This window comes from Salvelinus namaycush, chromosome 22, assembly GCF_016432855.1.
Source record: "Salvelinus namaycush isolate Seneca chromosome 22, SaNama_1.0, whole genome shotgun sequence".
Lineage (NCBI taxonomy): Eukaryota > Metazoa > Chordata > Actinopteri > Salmoniformes > Salmonidae > Salvelinus > Salvelinus namaycush.
The window spans coordinates 22,448,769-22,464,733 of NC_052328.1; the positions used below are offsets into that span (position 1 = coordinate 22,448,769).

The 15,965-nt window shown below is 43.4% G+C and overlaps 1 long non-coding RNA gene across 1 annotated transcript; it reads left to right on the forward strand.

Moving 5' to 3' along the window:
• The first annotated feature begins 2,896 nt into the window (after positions 1-2,896).
• On the forward strand, positions 2,897-9,866 carry LOC120017937. Its single transcript, XR_005472163.1, has 3 exons — positions 2,897-2,943; positions 7,718-7,871; positions 9,005-9,866. It is a non-coding gene; the product is annotated as an uncharacterized LOC120017937 (long non-coding RNA).
• Positions 9,867-15,965: the final 6,099 nt, after the last annotated feature.

Genomic DNA, 15,965 nt, shown 5'->3' on the forward strand with positions numbered 1-15,965 from the left:
TCAATGGCGTAAGACCTGGAGTTGATGAGTAACGAGAGGGTAGCCAGGATGTCAGAGTTCATGTTGGGTTTTTTGGAGGGTGGAGGTTTGCACGGAGTAACCGGTAAAGAGGGGAATTCGTCATCTTCAACAGCATTCGAAAGCGTGATATTATCCATAGGGCAAGCGTAGTTATGGCAGTTGTCTATAAGCACGTTTCTCTCTTGTTGATTAGCAATAGAACGGCTAACTTCTTCCTTTCTTTTTCTTGTCACGACTTTGCATGGACATGCCTAAATAAATTATCCAATTATTATTCCAGTATCAGGAAAGGTCTTATATCTTGAACAAATAAAAATAGTAATGACTGTAAACTTGTTTTTTTTTCACAATCTTTCTGAAGTTTGGTACGGAGCTCCGTAAAAAAAAAGCGTCTATTCAAGTCGCCATCTTGGCGCCTCTTCCTTTCTGGTAAAGCTAGACGTCAGAGCAGGGATACTTTTGAGGAGATTGGAAACTCTATTGGGACCATATTTCAGGACACTGTGCACGTTACCCGTACGTCGTCAATGGGCCAGGCGGCGCATTCTGGGTACACTCCGAGAAGACGGTCTTTTATTCAAGGAGTCAATTGAGTGCTAGCACAAAAACCCAACATGAGCATGAATTACGTGAACAAGAAGCTCAGTATTACAAATATTTTCCAAGATTTGAGATTAATTTGTCCTCTGTAATATCGTATATCGTTAAACTTGTGTCATTACGTGCTTTCGAGGAAAATAGGTTTCCCAGATTGACGATTAGCACAAAAACGTAAACGCGATTGGTCGAAAGTCTGCTGGGCGGAGCGTTATACAATCCCCCATTTATTTCATGCTGGGATTCGTATATCCTGCTTTTATAATGTCTCTGTTCAAAGTAGCGAGAGAGCTCACAACTTCCGGGTGAAACAACGAAATAAAATACTGCATTTGCAGGATTATGAATTGAGCCAAACTCCAAATTAAGCTATGAAGGATAAGTAGCTTCTAATACAACATCATGATAATACAGTATCTGATATAATTGGATTTAGACAAACACATATACAAGAATGCTGGTTTGGGTTGGATTTTTAGATTGATAGAACATGTCGGTTGTGATGTTGCAACCGATGTACTCTGGGTCTTGTTAGTTGCTGCTACCTTCACATTTGTTTACTTTTGACCCGGATATGCCATTTCCTTCTAGAAGTTTGCTTCCAGTGAGTTTCCAGAAAAGGCTAGACAAATGTAATAACTTTCTATTCATTATCTTATGTTCTCATTATTTTATTTGTCTATTCTTTACCCTGACTTATCTTTAGCAACATTAATTATTCCTTTATTTTCGTATTCCCTTTCCCCAAGTTAAATAATTGGAAGGGCCAATGCAGCCGTTTTTATCTCAATATCAAATCATTTCTGGGTAACAATTAAGTAGCCTACCTTACTGTGGTTGTTTTAAATTAAAATGCTAGGACTGTCTGGTAGTAGTCTGAGTGGAGGGGAAAACATTGTTATTGGCAGAGAGGTTTGGAACTCCCTTTGTTATTGGTTTATTAACACATTTACTGCCTGGTAATGTCACAATTTCACAGTATTATTCCTCCCTCATAGTGTGGAAATATATATAAAACAAAGAAAACTCCAGTTTTTGATTGCACTGGGCCTTTAAATTAAACTGTATCTAACTAGTTTCAAATTAATTGAAGTAAATTGGGATAATGCAGCCACTACAAAGAAAACAAAGACATCATCTTTGGAAGTGTGAGTGGCGTGGGGAAGATGAGGGAAGACTTCTCAACCTATCAGACACACTAACAGGACAGTCAGGACACAGAGGGCACCACCAGCAGGCGTTTCCCAGGAACCATCTGGAGAGGTCCACTGTGGCAGCTGCTGCCCAGGCAGGAGAGCACTTTATGTGGTTCGGGAGGCATGATGAGGACCGTCCTGTGTCCCTTGGAGTGCTGGCAGCTTCCAACTGTTCCTCCTCGTCCAAGCCTTCCAGATACTCCTACCATAGCAGGCATTAGATGAATACACCATATTATCCAGATACTCTTCTTTAGGAAATCTGAAAGCAACACATCTTGATAGTCTTACAAGTGCAAATAAAAAACGTCAACATTGAGATACGGAGATGTTGAATTGTACTATACATTTCTCTTAAGAACTGTGTTTTTACTGGAATACAGATCAGGCTACCACCCAACCCTTTTGTTCCTCAGTAATTCATCAAATCCAGATTAATTACGTAATGAAGGGCCATCTAAAGTACACCATTCATCATAGGATTTAATGAAGTAGATAAAAGAAACGTCATAAATGAGAAAGATTATTAAATGTGATGTATAAAAGACAAAAGAAGACACTGAGTAGACATGGCATTATATTCCTCTACTGATAAAAGATTCACCAATAAAATGCAAGCTTTTTATTTAGAACTTTGTCGAATTGATACTGCCACAATCCCATCTGAGGCACTTACACCAGCTGAATAGCAAACATGATTGAGGTGCAATGTGTGTGTGTGATTGCGTGCCTGCATGTGGATTGCTCTGTCTTCCGTACTGCGCCTACAGAGTAGTGATGGGTCGTTCGTAGCTGAACGTTGGGAGCCGGCTCGCATATCAGAAGAGCCGAATCTATAAATACATTTAAAAAAAAAAATAAGATATGAATGATCAAAAGATTTAAATAAATATAATTAACAAATAAAATAATATAAGCCTAAATGCTCAAGCACACACATTCGTTCTGACTGTCTGTTCAGACGAACAGCCTCACCTGTTGTTCCTGTCAATCAGACACGCAGTGTCAACCAATGAACCAAAGATGCGTGAGGGAGGGCCGAGCCAACTCACTCACAGCCACACACTTAGCAGCCGAGGAGAGAGGAAGGACAGCTGTGAAAACAGCTGGAAAATGAGTCGGGAGCACAGTAAGTAGCATTTGGATGTATTTTAATAATGTAGGCAATGTTAGAGCACAGTGTAGAATTTGCCAAAACAAAATCTCATATAAAGCCGGTTCTACGCACAACCTACACCTCCATATGCGAACTGTGCACCCAACTGTGAAGCTAGTTGTAGCGGAGCTTCGAGAAACTAGTGTGCCTGCTAGTGATAGTGGTGGAGCCAGCACCTCCACACGTCAAGTCAAGTAGGCCTACTCCGCGACCCACAGCAACGCAGTCTTCTATGGACCAGTATGCCAAAGTCTATGTCTGTAGCAAAACAAGGCCAAATTGATATCGCATTGGCTAAAATGATTGCCACCGATTTACATACATTTTCGATAGTGGAGGACAGGTTTTAGAAATTATAGCAATAGTCTAAATCCAATGTACACAACTCCAAGCAGGAAAACCCTTTCAAAATCACTTATTTCACAACTGTACGAGAGCACACAGGCTTCAGTGCGGGAAAGAGTCCAAAAAGCGACTGCAGTTTGCCTTAACACTGACTGCTGGACATCAAGGGTAACCACTTCTTACATGTCGGTTACATGTCACTTCATTGAAGATTTTTCGATGTCTAGCTGTCTTCTGGACTGCTTTGAGTTCAGCGACAGACACACCTCAGAGAACTTAGCAGAGGAACTGTTGAGAGTGGCCAGAGAATGGCAAGTAGATGGAAAAGTGGTCTGTTGTGTTAGCGACAATGCAGCTAACATAACCAAAGCCATGAAAATTTTAAAATGGACCCATCATCCATGTCTTGCCCACACAATCAACCTGATTGTAAGAGATGCTCTGAAGGTGATGAAGCCCACTGTGGCCAAAGTAAAAGCAGCTGTGGAATACTTCCACATGAGCACAGAAGGTGCTGATGTAACAGTATAACTTTAGTACGTCCCCTCGCCCCGACGCGAACCAGGGACCCTCTGCACACATCAACAACAGTCGCCCACGAAGCATCGTTACCCATCGCTCCACAAAGGCCGCGGCCCTTGCAGAGCAAGGGGCAACACTACTTCTAGGTTTCAGAGCAAGTGACGTAACTGATTGAAACGCTAGTAGCGCGTACCTGCTAACTAGCTAGCCATTTCACATCCGTTACACTGAAAAACTTAAGTCTACACAACGCCAGATGGGGATGCCTGAGCTGAGGCCTAAACAAGACTGCACTACAAGGTGGAATTCAACATTTTATATGTTGAAGTGGTTTTTTGAGTCATAGGATGCCATCATCTCTACCCTGGCCATTGTCAATGCACCTGTTGATGCTGTGACCCAAGAGGAATGGGAGGTGGTGGAGGAGGTGTGCAGAGTCCTGGAACCCTTTGAGCAGGTCACTGTGGAGATCAGTGGAGAGAGGTACAGTAAGCAGTTATTACTACATCATTATTTAATCCAGTATTATATATGTATATGAGCAGTACATGAGAATGTAGTATCAGTAGACAAAACATGAACCTGAACTAATAAGTTACTGTTCTCTCTTTTCAGCTATGTGACAGCCTCAAAAATGATACTCCTGTGTAATGGTCTGCAGCGAATCACAGCCAGCCGCCAGAGAGAAGCAAATGTAACCACAGGACATGTGACAAAGTTGATGGACACCCTATGTTCATCAATGGACAGAATCCACAGAATGGAATATAATTCCGTGCTATCAGAAACCGCTGCACTTGACCCCAGGTTTAAGAAGTTAGCCTTCAGTGATGCCAGAGCGATTGCTGAGGCTCTTCAAAGAATAACCTCAGCAGCAGGGAGGGACATCCCCAGCAGTCAGCTGGCTCAGGTGCCAGGGCAACAGGAAGAAGAGGGATCAGATGGATTAGAAGCACCAGCAGTAGTGCCACAAACGTCTGCTGTTTGGATGCTGTTTGACGAGAGAGCAACTGGGGATGCAGATCGAAGGAATCCCTCAGCATATGCCATAATGGAGCTTCGATCCTATTTGGAGGAGCCCCTCTGAGCTGGTGGAAGAACAAGGCCTCTGTCTACCCACGGCTAACTAAAGTCAGAACAGGGAGACTCTGCATAATGGCCACATCCGTTCTCTCAGAGGGTCTTCTCGAAAACGGGACAAATAATTACTGAGAGAAGAAACCGCATGCAGCTTGCATTTCTGAATGCAAATCTCTCATAAAAGCAAAATATGGTCAGCATTGCTGTGTGCTGCTGGTTATAACATGGCAATAAAGAAGAGAGAGAAAAGAGGGACCAGTTTAATGTTTTAAATGGGATACTACAGTTTTACACGTTGTTATTTATTTTTCTTTGATGGTGCAATATTCTATTATTATGTTGTTCAGATTGTATTCGTTTTGAGTTGTTACATTTATATGCACTTTGTTTATATACATTTAAAAAGTTATACTTTAAATGCACATGTTTAATAGCATTCTTTTTCATAACAAACCAATGCATTTTTAAATACATTGTGGTTAAGGTAGAGTATGATTTCATTTAATAATTTAATTAGAATTGTTTTAACACCAATCTTAGTCAAAGAATCACAAACTGTTTAACTTGAAAAAAATACAAAACATATATTTTTTAAAGAGCCATTTGGGAGCCAAAAGAGCCGGCTCACTGAAAGAGCCGGAATGGCCGTCACTACTACAGAGGGTTTCGCGGCTAAATTCACAATATCTCCAGCAGATGGCAGCTCTGTATGAGTAATGGTTATGGTCTGACAGGTACAGTAGTTATCTGTTATGTTGTGCATGACCTCATCAAGAAATACGTCACCTGTCGGGCCCAGTCTTGGGAAAGAAAAAAGGGAAAGAAATCGGGTTTGTACTTCATGTCAGAGACAGGCAAATTAGAGCATCTGCATGGAAGGGAGCTTGATGATGTCTATTAGACATGCTACAACATGTCCCAAAGGCTGGCAGATACCCCTCAGCAGCAATCTGTTTCACTGTAACCACTTAAAGAGGACATGGCCAACTGTACTGGGGAGAGGAGAGAGAGGAGGGAGGGTCGGGTGTAAGGCAAGGAGGACACCTGCTTGGGATGTCTATATATTCTCTATGCGGGCAAAGAGAGAGAGCGAGAGGTGGGCTGGGGAGCAGCTGCTCTCTTTCAATGAGCACTCTACAGGGAGATTGTTTTTCATTTTTTTCTTTCTCTCCAGGGTCTCTATCTTGCCTGACCTTTACTTCACTGTTAGATCATGCAGTATTTATAGAAGAGATGAATTAGACAATGAGCTGACCTTTTGAACCATCCATTCTCTCACAGTTAGTAGGTTTGCGGCTGGAGACGGTGGATTGACAGAACATGTGTTCAGTAACCACAGGAGTAGAGAAAGAGTTAGATAGTCATCTGTCTTCTATCTAAGATCATCCTCTTATCTTTTATCTTCCACCCTATGGGAGACTTGCTAAAAATATAACTCAACGATACAGTAATGTAAGGAAAGGCAAAGATGTATCCACCTGGAATCGCAATTCATAGGCACCATCAAATCACCATCACATATCTTATCTTACAGAGGCAGTTGAACTGAATTTGGATAAGGGAAGAAGAGTGGAGGTGGTATCAGGGTTTCTGTGGCCTTTGATTGATGAAAGTTATGAACCGGTAGATTGTGTGACTGTATTAATGCTCGGGGAGAGAATTGTACAGTATGCATGAAGAGGAGCCTTTAGCCGTATTGAGAAGCAGGTGCTGCTTACAAAGTAACACCTGCACCTCTCTGTCTGGCGGTCAGTCTGTCCATCTGTCTGTGAGTTACTTTGGACTGTATTTTCTGCCTGCACCTGCTGGATAGTGAGGCTATAGTGCTGGTCTTGGCCTTACCACAACATGCCTGTTCCATTCATTGACTGTGCACCACACCCCAGCCTCAAGCAGCTCAACATCAAATCAAATTGTATTTGTAAACAACAGGCCCTTCCCAACCAATCAGAGAGAAAGAAAATAGAGAAATAATAGAAAAGCAATAAACACACACACACACACACACTCTCTTCATAGAGGAGGAAGAACTCACAGGGGAACACATTGAGAACCATGAACTCAATTACAGACGACTTGACCCCTTTCTCTGTCTGTATATTTGTAGGTAGCTTTGTTTCTGTTTCCTCTGCCCACTCCACCCACCCTCTGTCCCAACGTAGGGACCTATTTTAAATCTCTGTGGCAACAGCGTCCTAATTTATTCAGTTCACAGAGAGGTCAAGAACAGCCCCCCCACCCACCCTAACTCTACAAAACACAGCAAAACCCATTCTCCCATCATAACCATGATAAGTGAAAGAACCCATACTCAAAAGACCTGTTCGAGAGGATCAAATCCATTATGCATTGTGGGTAAATGGTGACTGACTTACTGATCTACTAATAATAATGAGCAGTTATTTATGATGCAAGGTGATCTGCAGATCAGGCAGTCTGTCGGCTGCAATGTCGAACAAGCCCTATGTGGTGCATCCATACCATGTTTGTATGCATTTGTGTATGTGCGTGTGTATGTATACACGCGCGAGTGTTACTGTGTATTTGTTTGTGCGTGTTTGTGTTCACACTGTGATGTGTAAATATGGACCAACAAGTGCAAACAGATGCCAGCTGGCATATCAGACTTCCAATCACTGTCTCTCACAGACAAAAGACACAATTCAGTAAACAAGCTTTCAACCACCAAAGCGTACCTTGATGAATATTAAATTAGACACTTTGAAATGAATCGTACCTCTTTGTTGCTGGAGGCCCTAGCCTCGATCCACCGTGTCTGTTTGCTGTTATTTATTTGCAGGTGTGTCTCTTTGATGTGACGAGTTGAGAGGTTCTGCACCTGCTGGAGAGAAAAGGCTTTGATAAGGACCGGAAGATTGCCAGACAACCAAAGTTCTCTGTATCCCTCCCTGCATGAAGGTGCTAAAGCAAACGAAGGTGGCCTTCATGTTATTGTAAGGCACTTTCCCTCATCCTCTACTTCCCTCCGATTTTGATCTGTAAATATAAAATAAAATAATTTTTGTGATCCTCCCTAAGTTACATTAGCATGATAATATAGGTCAGCCTTGAGGGAGCAAAGTGCAAGGTGGCAACAAAATGAAACATGCATGTTTGGGTCAACAGTTCAGCATAACAAAGGTCCTTTTAGTAAGAATATGATTGGATGATGTCCTTGGAACACAAAGCATAAAATTGTCAAGTTTTTCCCATAAAAACAAATAGGCCCATGTGGATAGAAAAAAGAGAGACATGTTGCAACAAAAAGTATTCTTGGTCAAACATTTCAATAACAGCTGATATTGTCTGTAGTCTGTTTCATCAAGGATTCAATTTGCGTAGTCTTAGTGAATGGCTGTTGTCTGGAAAAAGCTACACTGTTTCCTCATACTACTATCTCCACCACCACCTGGACTAGCTGCCTATTCAGAGGTACCCTCATCTACATTATTAACAAAGAGCTCCAATACTGCCCTTCTCCCAGTCCCCCTAAACACAAGTTTACCCTCATGTTGTACCAGACGAATATTCAGCAAGCCAATTTCGGCAAATGACAGCCTCTGTAATTCCCTTTTATTGCAGATGACCGTTGCAGTAATGAAGTTTTGTGCTTTGCATTTCTTCCATTACCTATTCATTAAAGATGCGACTGGAAAATAGAGTTGTCATGGAGATGGCTCGGCAAATTCACACAACATCCTACGAATGTTTTCTGTTTACTCTGGTTCCAAGATAACTAATCGCAAAATACCCCCTCCTCCTCTCTCCCACCTCTTTTGCAGCCTCACCCTCTTTTTGTGTCCTTCCCTGCCCTTTTTATAAATTCTCTCTATCGCTCTCTCTTTCTTTCCCACCCTCACCCTCTCTAATGAAACAAATTTGAACTGATGCAATGATCTCACATTAAGATGTGTGTTTATTTCTGCTCAGGCTGGTTCATTACAGTCTCAACCTCCAGACAAAAACAGTTCTCATCTTAGGCTGAAATGAGAAAGAGCCCACTCCACTCAGAGGCAGAGAGAGAAATGTAATTTAACAGCAGTGCTACGTGGTCCAACTGATCTGTCTATCTCTCTACTCTCTGTAGGACATGGCAGTCAGTCTGCATTCCCTGCCAACCCAAAGATCCTTGTTACCGTGTGCCTAAGCTTTCCAGAGGCTGTGGTGATAAAGGTACCAGCTATCTCATTCCTACAGAGGACCAGAGGATAAGATGTCCTGCAAATGTCCCCATCATGGAGGGAGTTTGCCAAGTCGAGATAAGAACTCCCTAGTTAACCTCTATATGGCAGTAACATTTCTAGCCTCTCACGGAAGGTGTGTGTGTCCGTGTGTGCATGTGTGTGTACTGCACAGAGTAGTGGTGGGGCTTGTTAGCTGTAGTCTTGTCCAAGCTGCTGCCTCATGTCCCAATTGGAGAGCCGATTGGTCTGGCTTGTTGTCTCCAGGCAGGATAAAACACTGGCTCCTACTCCACATCACACACACTTGTTTTTCACAAGTCCACTCTTTCATTTTTAGGTGATGAATAAGTAGTGTATGCAAAATCACCTGTGGGTTGTGTGTAGGATAATATGACCTTATGTTTAGTGAAATAGCTAGATGAATATACAACCTGAGGGGAATATACAAAGAAAAACATTACAAGGATGGGTTGATCCATCACGAACACACAGCACATGGAAAACATGTCAAAAGGCGTGAAGACTGTGTCAGTCAGTGAATCATTTAATTAGCTGTAATCAAATAACAGCATCCTTTTTATCAGGGTGAATGGGGACGGTTCATTTGAGTGTGTACATCATGTTGAGTGCTTGGCCTATGCCTTTAATCAGCCTGTAATTATCAGACAGATTCTCAATGCCACACTAATTAAGATATTCAAACGCTACATGGGAAATGTTGTAATATGGAGATTTCCTGCACAACACCAGGGAAATCTCTGTAATTCTCAGACCATTCTCAGTCCAGCTAGACAAAGATTGAGAGGATTTGTTATAGAGAATGTCTAAATGACATTGCATGTGTAATTACATCCGTATTAACTATGCATTAGTGTTCACTTCTCTATATATATCATTTGCAAATTATTGAATGAATCCTTTCTAATGATATTGCTTGTTTATTATTATTATTATTATTATAGTCATTTTGACAAATTATTTTTAAAAATGCATCAAGATGTTAATCCAAAATCATATTTCTAAAACAATTCTTGACAAAAAAAACTATCCCCACACACACACTGCAAAACTTTTTGCACTGTGAACTATCCCCACATTTTGACCTGACAGCATTGTAGATAAACCCTCTCCCTCACTGTGCTTTTCTTATTTCAGCCAATAGCTTCCTGCCATTTCCGTGTGTTCATTCAACAGAGGACCCCTCAAGATTTGCACATTTCTACTTCCCTCGAACCACTCTCCCTCCTCAGTAAACCCCTGCCTCACAACAATTTAATCCCATTACCAAAGCCTGTTAAACCTATCCAGTTTTACAGATTAGTAATGCAACACAACTCTGCTCCCTACTCGGATGTTTGCTGCATGTATGTCAAAGCAAAGGTGTCTCAAACATTCAGATCAAAATGTCCAACAAGCTCAGGTGTAGGCAGGTTAATTAGAAGTCAGGTGCTGTTGGCAGCTTGTAGCACAAAGCTTCTTCATTTAGCCGTTTCCAACGTTGTTTTCTTCAGTGGCCTACTTGATATTGCCTGTGACCAGTGGAGGCTGCTGAGGGGAGGACGGCTCATAAAATGGCTGGAACGGAGCAAATGGAATGGCATCAAACACATGGTAAACATGTGTTTGATGTATTTGATACCATTCCACTGGTTCTGCTCCAGCCATTACCACAAGCCTGTCCTCCCCAATTAAGGTGCCACCAACATCCTGTGCCTGTATGTGACAAATGGAGTTTGGGAGTGTTTGTCCTTGGAGTTGTTTACCTCATTTGAGCAGCACCACCGACAGTTCAATTAACCTGAACAAATATGTTTTTTGATTAGTCAAGCTTTTAAGCTGGCTGGCTTCCTTTGAAAAACTCAGAGACAATTATCTTATTTCAAATTAAATGTAACTTGCTTTCAAAAACAATTTAACTGCAATTTTCTACATTGTTATTATATCCTCTCTCATCTGGTTCTCCATTCACAGAACCTCTGCTCTTTAGAAGTCAGCATTGTGGGAAATCATAGTGAAGTAATAGGATACCCTCACTTTAAACAGCACTTGTCCTGTTCCAACACATATTTATCTACTGTAATACAGTCGTAAAGAGACTGGGTCTCTCATTAAGGAGTAAACTGAACTCTCACACTCCTGCCAAAAGCTTAAATATTGAAACCCAGTCAGAGTTTCGGAGCAGGAACATGTTGCTGTTTTGGGAGAGGGGCTATGGAACACAGCACATTTGGCAAGAAAACAAAAGAGAGAAACATGTGGGAAGGAGGAGGATGTGTCGGTATTCTCTTAGAAGGCTCTTTGAAAGTGTCAGAGTAGTTTTCACGCAGTAGACACCATGACATGAAACCAATCATGGAAACAAGGTGTCGTAAGCGTGCATTTCTCACCAGATAGTGCAGTCTAAATGAGAATGTTGAGAGATGTGGATTGAGTATTAATATCAGACTGTAGGGTTTAGACTCTAATGAGCACCTTCAAAGCAAAAGATAAATATGATGCACACACGTACATACCAGACGGACGCACAGACACACACACACACACACACACACAGAAACACACACACGAGCACACATTCACATGCATATGTGTAGGTGGTACTTTTATAGTTTGTATACTGTTCAACTTTTGAATCTAAATGATTCCCCATGAGTTAATCCTTGTGATATTGCATGTGTGTGTGGGTGTTTGTGTGTGAGGGGCTGTAATGTGCTGCTGAAGGCGAATTAGGTTAAGGCAGAGTTTTACCCAATCTCATAAGTAAAGTAAAACATAAAGGTAACTCCCTCATCGTTCTTATTTAATTAGAAGTGGGGAGAGATACATGGGAAAATGGGTATACCAGATCTGACTGCCCTCAGAAATGATTGATTATGTTGATGTAGCCACAGTACTTAAAAGCAGAGACTAGGAATGAGATTGAGAAAGAGGACGTTTTATGAACTTTAATGTTCTTCTGAAATCAGTAGTGTATATGGGAGAGAATGAATAGACTGCAGGCTTCACTTTTTTTGTGTGTGAAAAAAGAGAGAAGGAGAGGATAATACAATGAAAGCTGGAGAGGGAGCCTTGGTCTGAGGTAAAATATTCATTCAAATGACGTAAAGTGTGGAGCAGAATAAGAATAACCTGTCTTTAAAGATTAGCATAACCCTTGAAGGTGTTATTGTATCCCCATAACCAAGTCAGGACTTCGAAAGTCATAAAATATCTCTCCCTCTCTGTGAGTTAAGTCCCTCAAATGCACTACCACAATCATGAGCCGCCCATTCGCTCTCCCAGTGGAGAATTGTTTTGCATTTTAAAAAGGTCAAACACTCAGATGTCTGCCATGAGGAAAGAAAAAGGGAGACAACCTTGTAATCCGTAGAAATATGCAGTCGCATACTACAGATCCTGTGGGTAGGGCTTAGCGTTCTGGTGAATGGTGTGTTTACCTTGCTCTGTCAAATGATGACAGATGCAGCACGTTGGTGTAAATCTTTGTCAACAACAATTCATCTTTCTTTTCTTCTTCTTCTTCTTTACACGTGGCTGTTCGCAACTCAACACCTGTTTCCCCAAAGCAACTCTAACTGATAGAGATAGGAATAGATATGCTAACATATCAGATGTTGGAGAAAGAGCTTTTGACCACCAAATGGTTTGTTTTTATTTGAGTGTTTGTGCATACATTGTGCTTGCGTGTGTGCATCGTCCGCGTGTGTGTGTGTGTGTGTGCTTCAGTGCCTTGGAACTAATCTAAACATCCCTGCTGTGTTTCTCAGTGAGTGTATCAGTACAACGATCATGACTAGTTCATTGATTTCACAACATTATCCCTGCATCGATCTTGGTCTCCTAGAGTTAAGGAGGTCTGTGTAAAAGAGAGAGAGAAAGAGCACTTATTATATTATTCTACTCACATCACCAGCAAAATACTGTATTACCTACTGTAGGCCCTATAGTAAACAACAAAGCACACACTGGTTATGAGACATGATAAACAGCCTCATATTCCACATATAAGGCTGTTTATGGGGTGTGAAACAATATGAAACAATAGTTGATCTGATTTTGAATATTTATTCTAGCTTTCATTTTAGCTCATGGGATTTTTAAGTCAATTGCTGGTGTTTTTTTCTCTTAATGTATTGTTTTTCTCTTAATGCATCATCCTTGTGCGAAATCATGGTAAGTACACACCGTTAAAGTTAAGTGCATTGTTACACCCAAAACTAGTGGCAACTGAGCTGCTACCAGTCTGAAGGAGACGAAACCTTAACTTTGATGCAGTATTGAAACACATAATCCTGAGATGTTTTGAAACATGACATGGTTATTGTTACACCGTATAATCAAGTGTTGTGAAACACCTTGCCAGGGACTGGGAGCACTACCGGAAAAGGTTGAAAACACTATTATGGTGTTTTGAATCCTGTTTAGTTCAGAATTAGATCACTTCTTCTGGAGTATGTTTAACATTGGTTTATGTATCTGATCATTTGCCAGTTTATGTAACGTTCGTCGTTGGGAGAAAGAGAGGAGGACCAAGGTGCAGCGTGGTAAGTATTCATTATGCCTTTTAATGAAAACGAATACTCGAACAAAACAACAAAACTAACGATAAACGAGAATGACACGAAACGAAACAGTCCTGTCTGGTGATATACACAAAGACAGAAAATAAACACCCACCAAACACAGGTGGAAAAAGGCTACCTAAGTATGATTCTCAATCAGAGACAACTAACGACACCTGCCTCTGATTGAGAATCATACCAGGCCAAACGAAAAAACCAACATAGAAAAACGAACATAGATAACCCACCCAACTCACGCCCTGACCATACTAAAACAAAGAAATAACAAAAGAACTAAGGTCAGAACGTGACAGAACCCCCCCCCCCCCCCCCCCCCCCCAAGGTGCGGACTCCGGCCGCAAAACCTGAACCTATAGGGGAGGGTCTGGGTGGGCATCTGTCCGCGGTGGCGGCTCTGGCGCAGGACGTGGACCTCACTCCACCATAGTCTTAGTCCGCTTCAGTGGCGTCTTTAGAGCGGCGATCCTCGCCGCCGACCTTGGACCCTAATAAATGGCCCCACTGGACTGAGGGGCGCCTCTGGACTGAGGGGCAGCTCCAGACTGAAGGGCAGCTCCGGACTGAAGGGCAGCTCCTGGCTGACGGACGGCTCCTGGCTGACGGACGGCTCCGGCGGCTCCTGGCTGACGGACGGCTCCGGCGGCTCCTGGCTGACGGACGGCTCCGGGGGCTCAGGACAGACGGGCGGCTCAGGGGGCTCAGGACAGACGGGCGGCTCAGGGAGCACAGGACAGACGGGCGGCTCAGGACAGACGGGCGGCTCAGGACAGACGGGCAGCTCAGGACAGACAGGCTGCGCTGGACAGGAGGGCGGCTCAGGCGGCGCTGGACAGGAGGGCGGCTCAGGCGGCGCTGGACAGGAGGGCGGCTCAGGCGGCGCTGGACAGGAGGGCGGCTCAGGCGGCGCTGGACAGGAGGGCGGCTCAGGCGGCGCTGGACAGACGGGAGCACCTGGAGGAAGGAAACGGAGAGACAGCCTGGTGCGTGGGGCTGCCACCTGAGGTATGGTACGTGGAGGAGGCACCGGATAGACCGGACCGTGGAGGCTCACTGGAGGTCTCGAGCACCGAGCCTGCCCAACCCTACCTGGCTGAATGCTCCCCGTAGCCAGGCCAGTGCAGCGAGGTGGAATAGCCCGCACTGGGCTGTGCTGGCGAACCGGGGACACCATGCGTAGGGCTGGTGCCATGTACCCCGGCCCGAGGAGGCGCACTGGAGACCAGATGCGCTGAGCCGGCTTCATGGCACCTGGCTCGATGCCCACTCTAGCCCGGCCGATACGAGGCGCTGCTATGTACCGCACCGGGCTATGCCTGCGCACCGGGGACACCGTGCGCCTCACGGCATAACACGGTGCCTGCCCGGTCCCTCTCTCTCCACGGTAAGCACGGGGAGCTGGCTCAGGTCTCCTACCTGACTTAGCCACACTCCCCGTGTGCCTCCTGGGGCTGCCTCTCTGGCTTCCAGCCGCGCTTTCGTGCTGCTTCCTCATACCACCGCCTCTCGGCTTTAGCTGCCTCCAGCTCTTCCCAAGGGCGGCGATATTTTCCAGCCTGTGCCCAGGGTCCTTCTCCGTCCAGAATCTCCTCCCAAGTCCAGGAGTCCTGCGATCGCTGCTGCTGCCCGTTACCACGCTGCTTGGTCCTTTGTTGGTGGGTGTTTCTGTAACGTTTGTCGTTGGGAGAAAGAGAGGAGGACCAAGGTGCAGTGTGGTAAGTATTCATTATGCCTTTTAATGAAAACGAATACTCGAACAAAACAACAAAACTAACGATAAACGAGAATGACACGAAACGAAACAGTCCTGTCTGGTAACATACACAAAGACAGAAAATAAACACCCACGAAACACAGGTGGAAAAAGGCTACCTAAGTATGATTCTCAATCAGAGACAACTAACGACACCTGCCTCTGATTGAGGATCATACCAGGCCAAATGGAAAAAAACAACATAGAAAAACGAACATAGATAACCCACCCAACTCACGCCCTGACCATACTAAAACAAAGAAATAACAAAAGAACTAAGGTCAGAACGTGACAGTTTAACCCATTTTGTCAGGCATTGTTGAGCACAGTGCTCAAACCACAAGTAGTGACTAGAGGTTTTACATTAAGCATTGCAGGATAACATTTTAAAATGTGGGAACGGGTTGTCTCATCATTAAACTTTATTTTGTCTGACTGTTTTGATATACGTTCATCATGATCCATTAGGCTTACACCTATAATAATTTAGTCTAAATGTTGAATTACCCATAATCCTCTGAAAACAGAGCC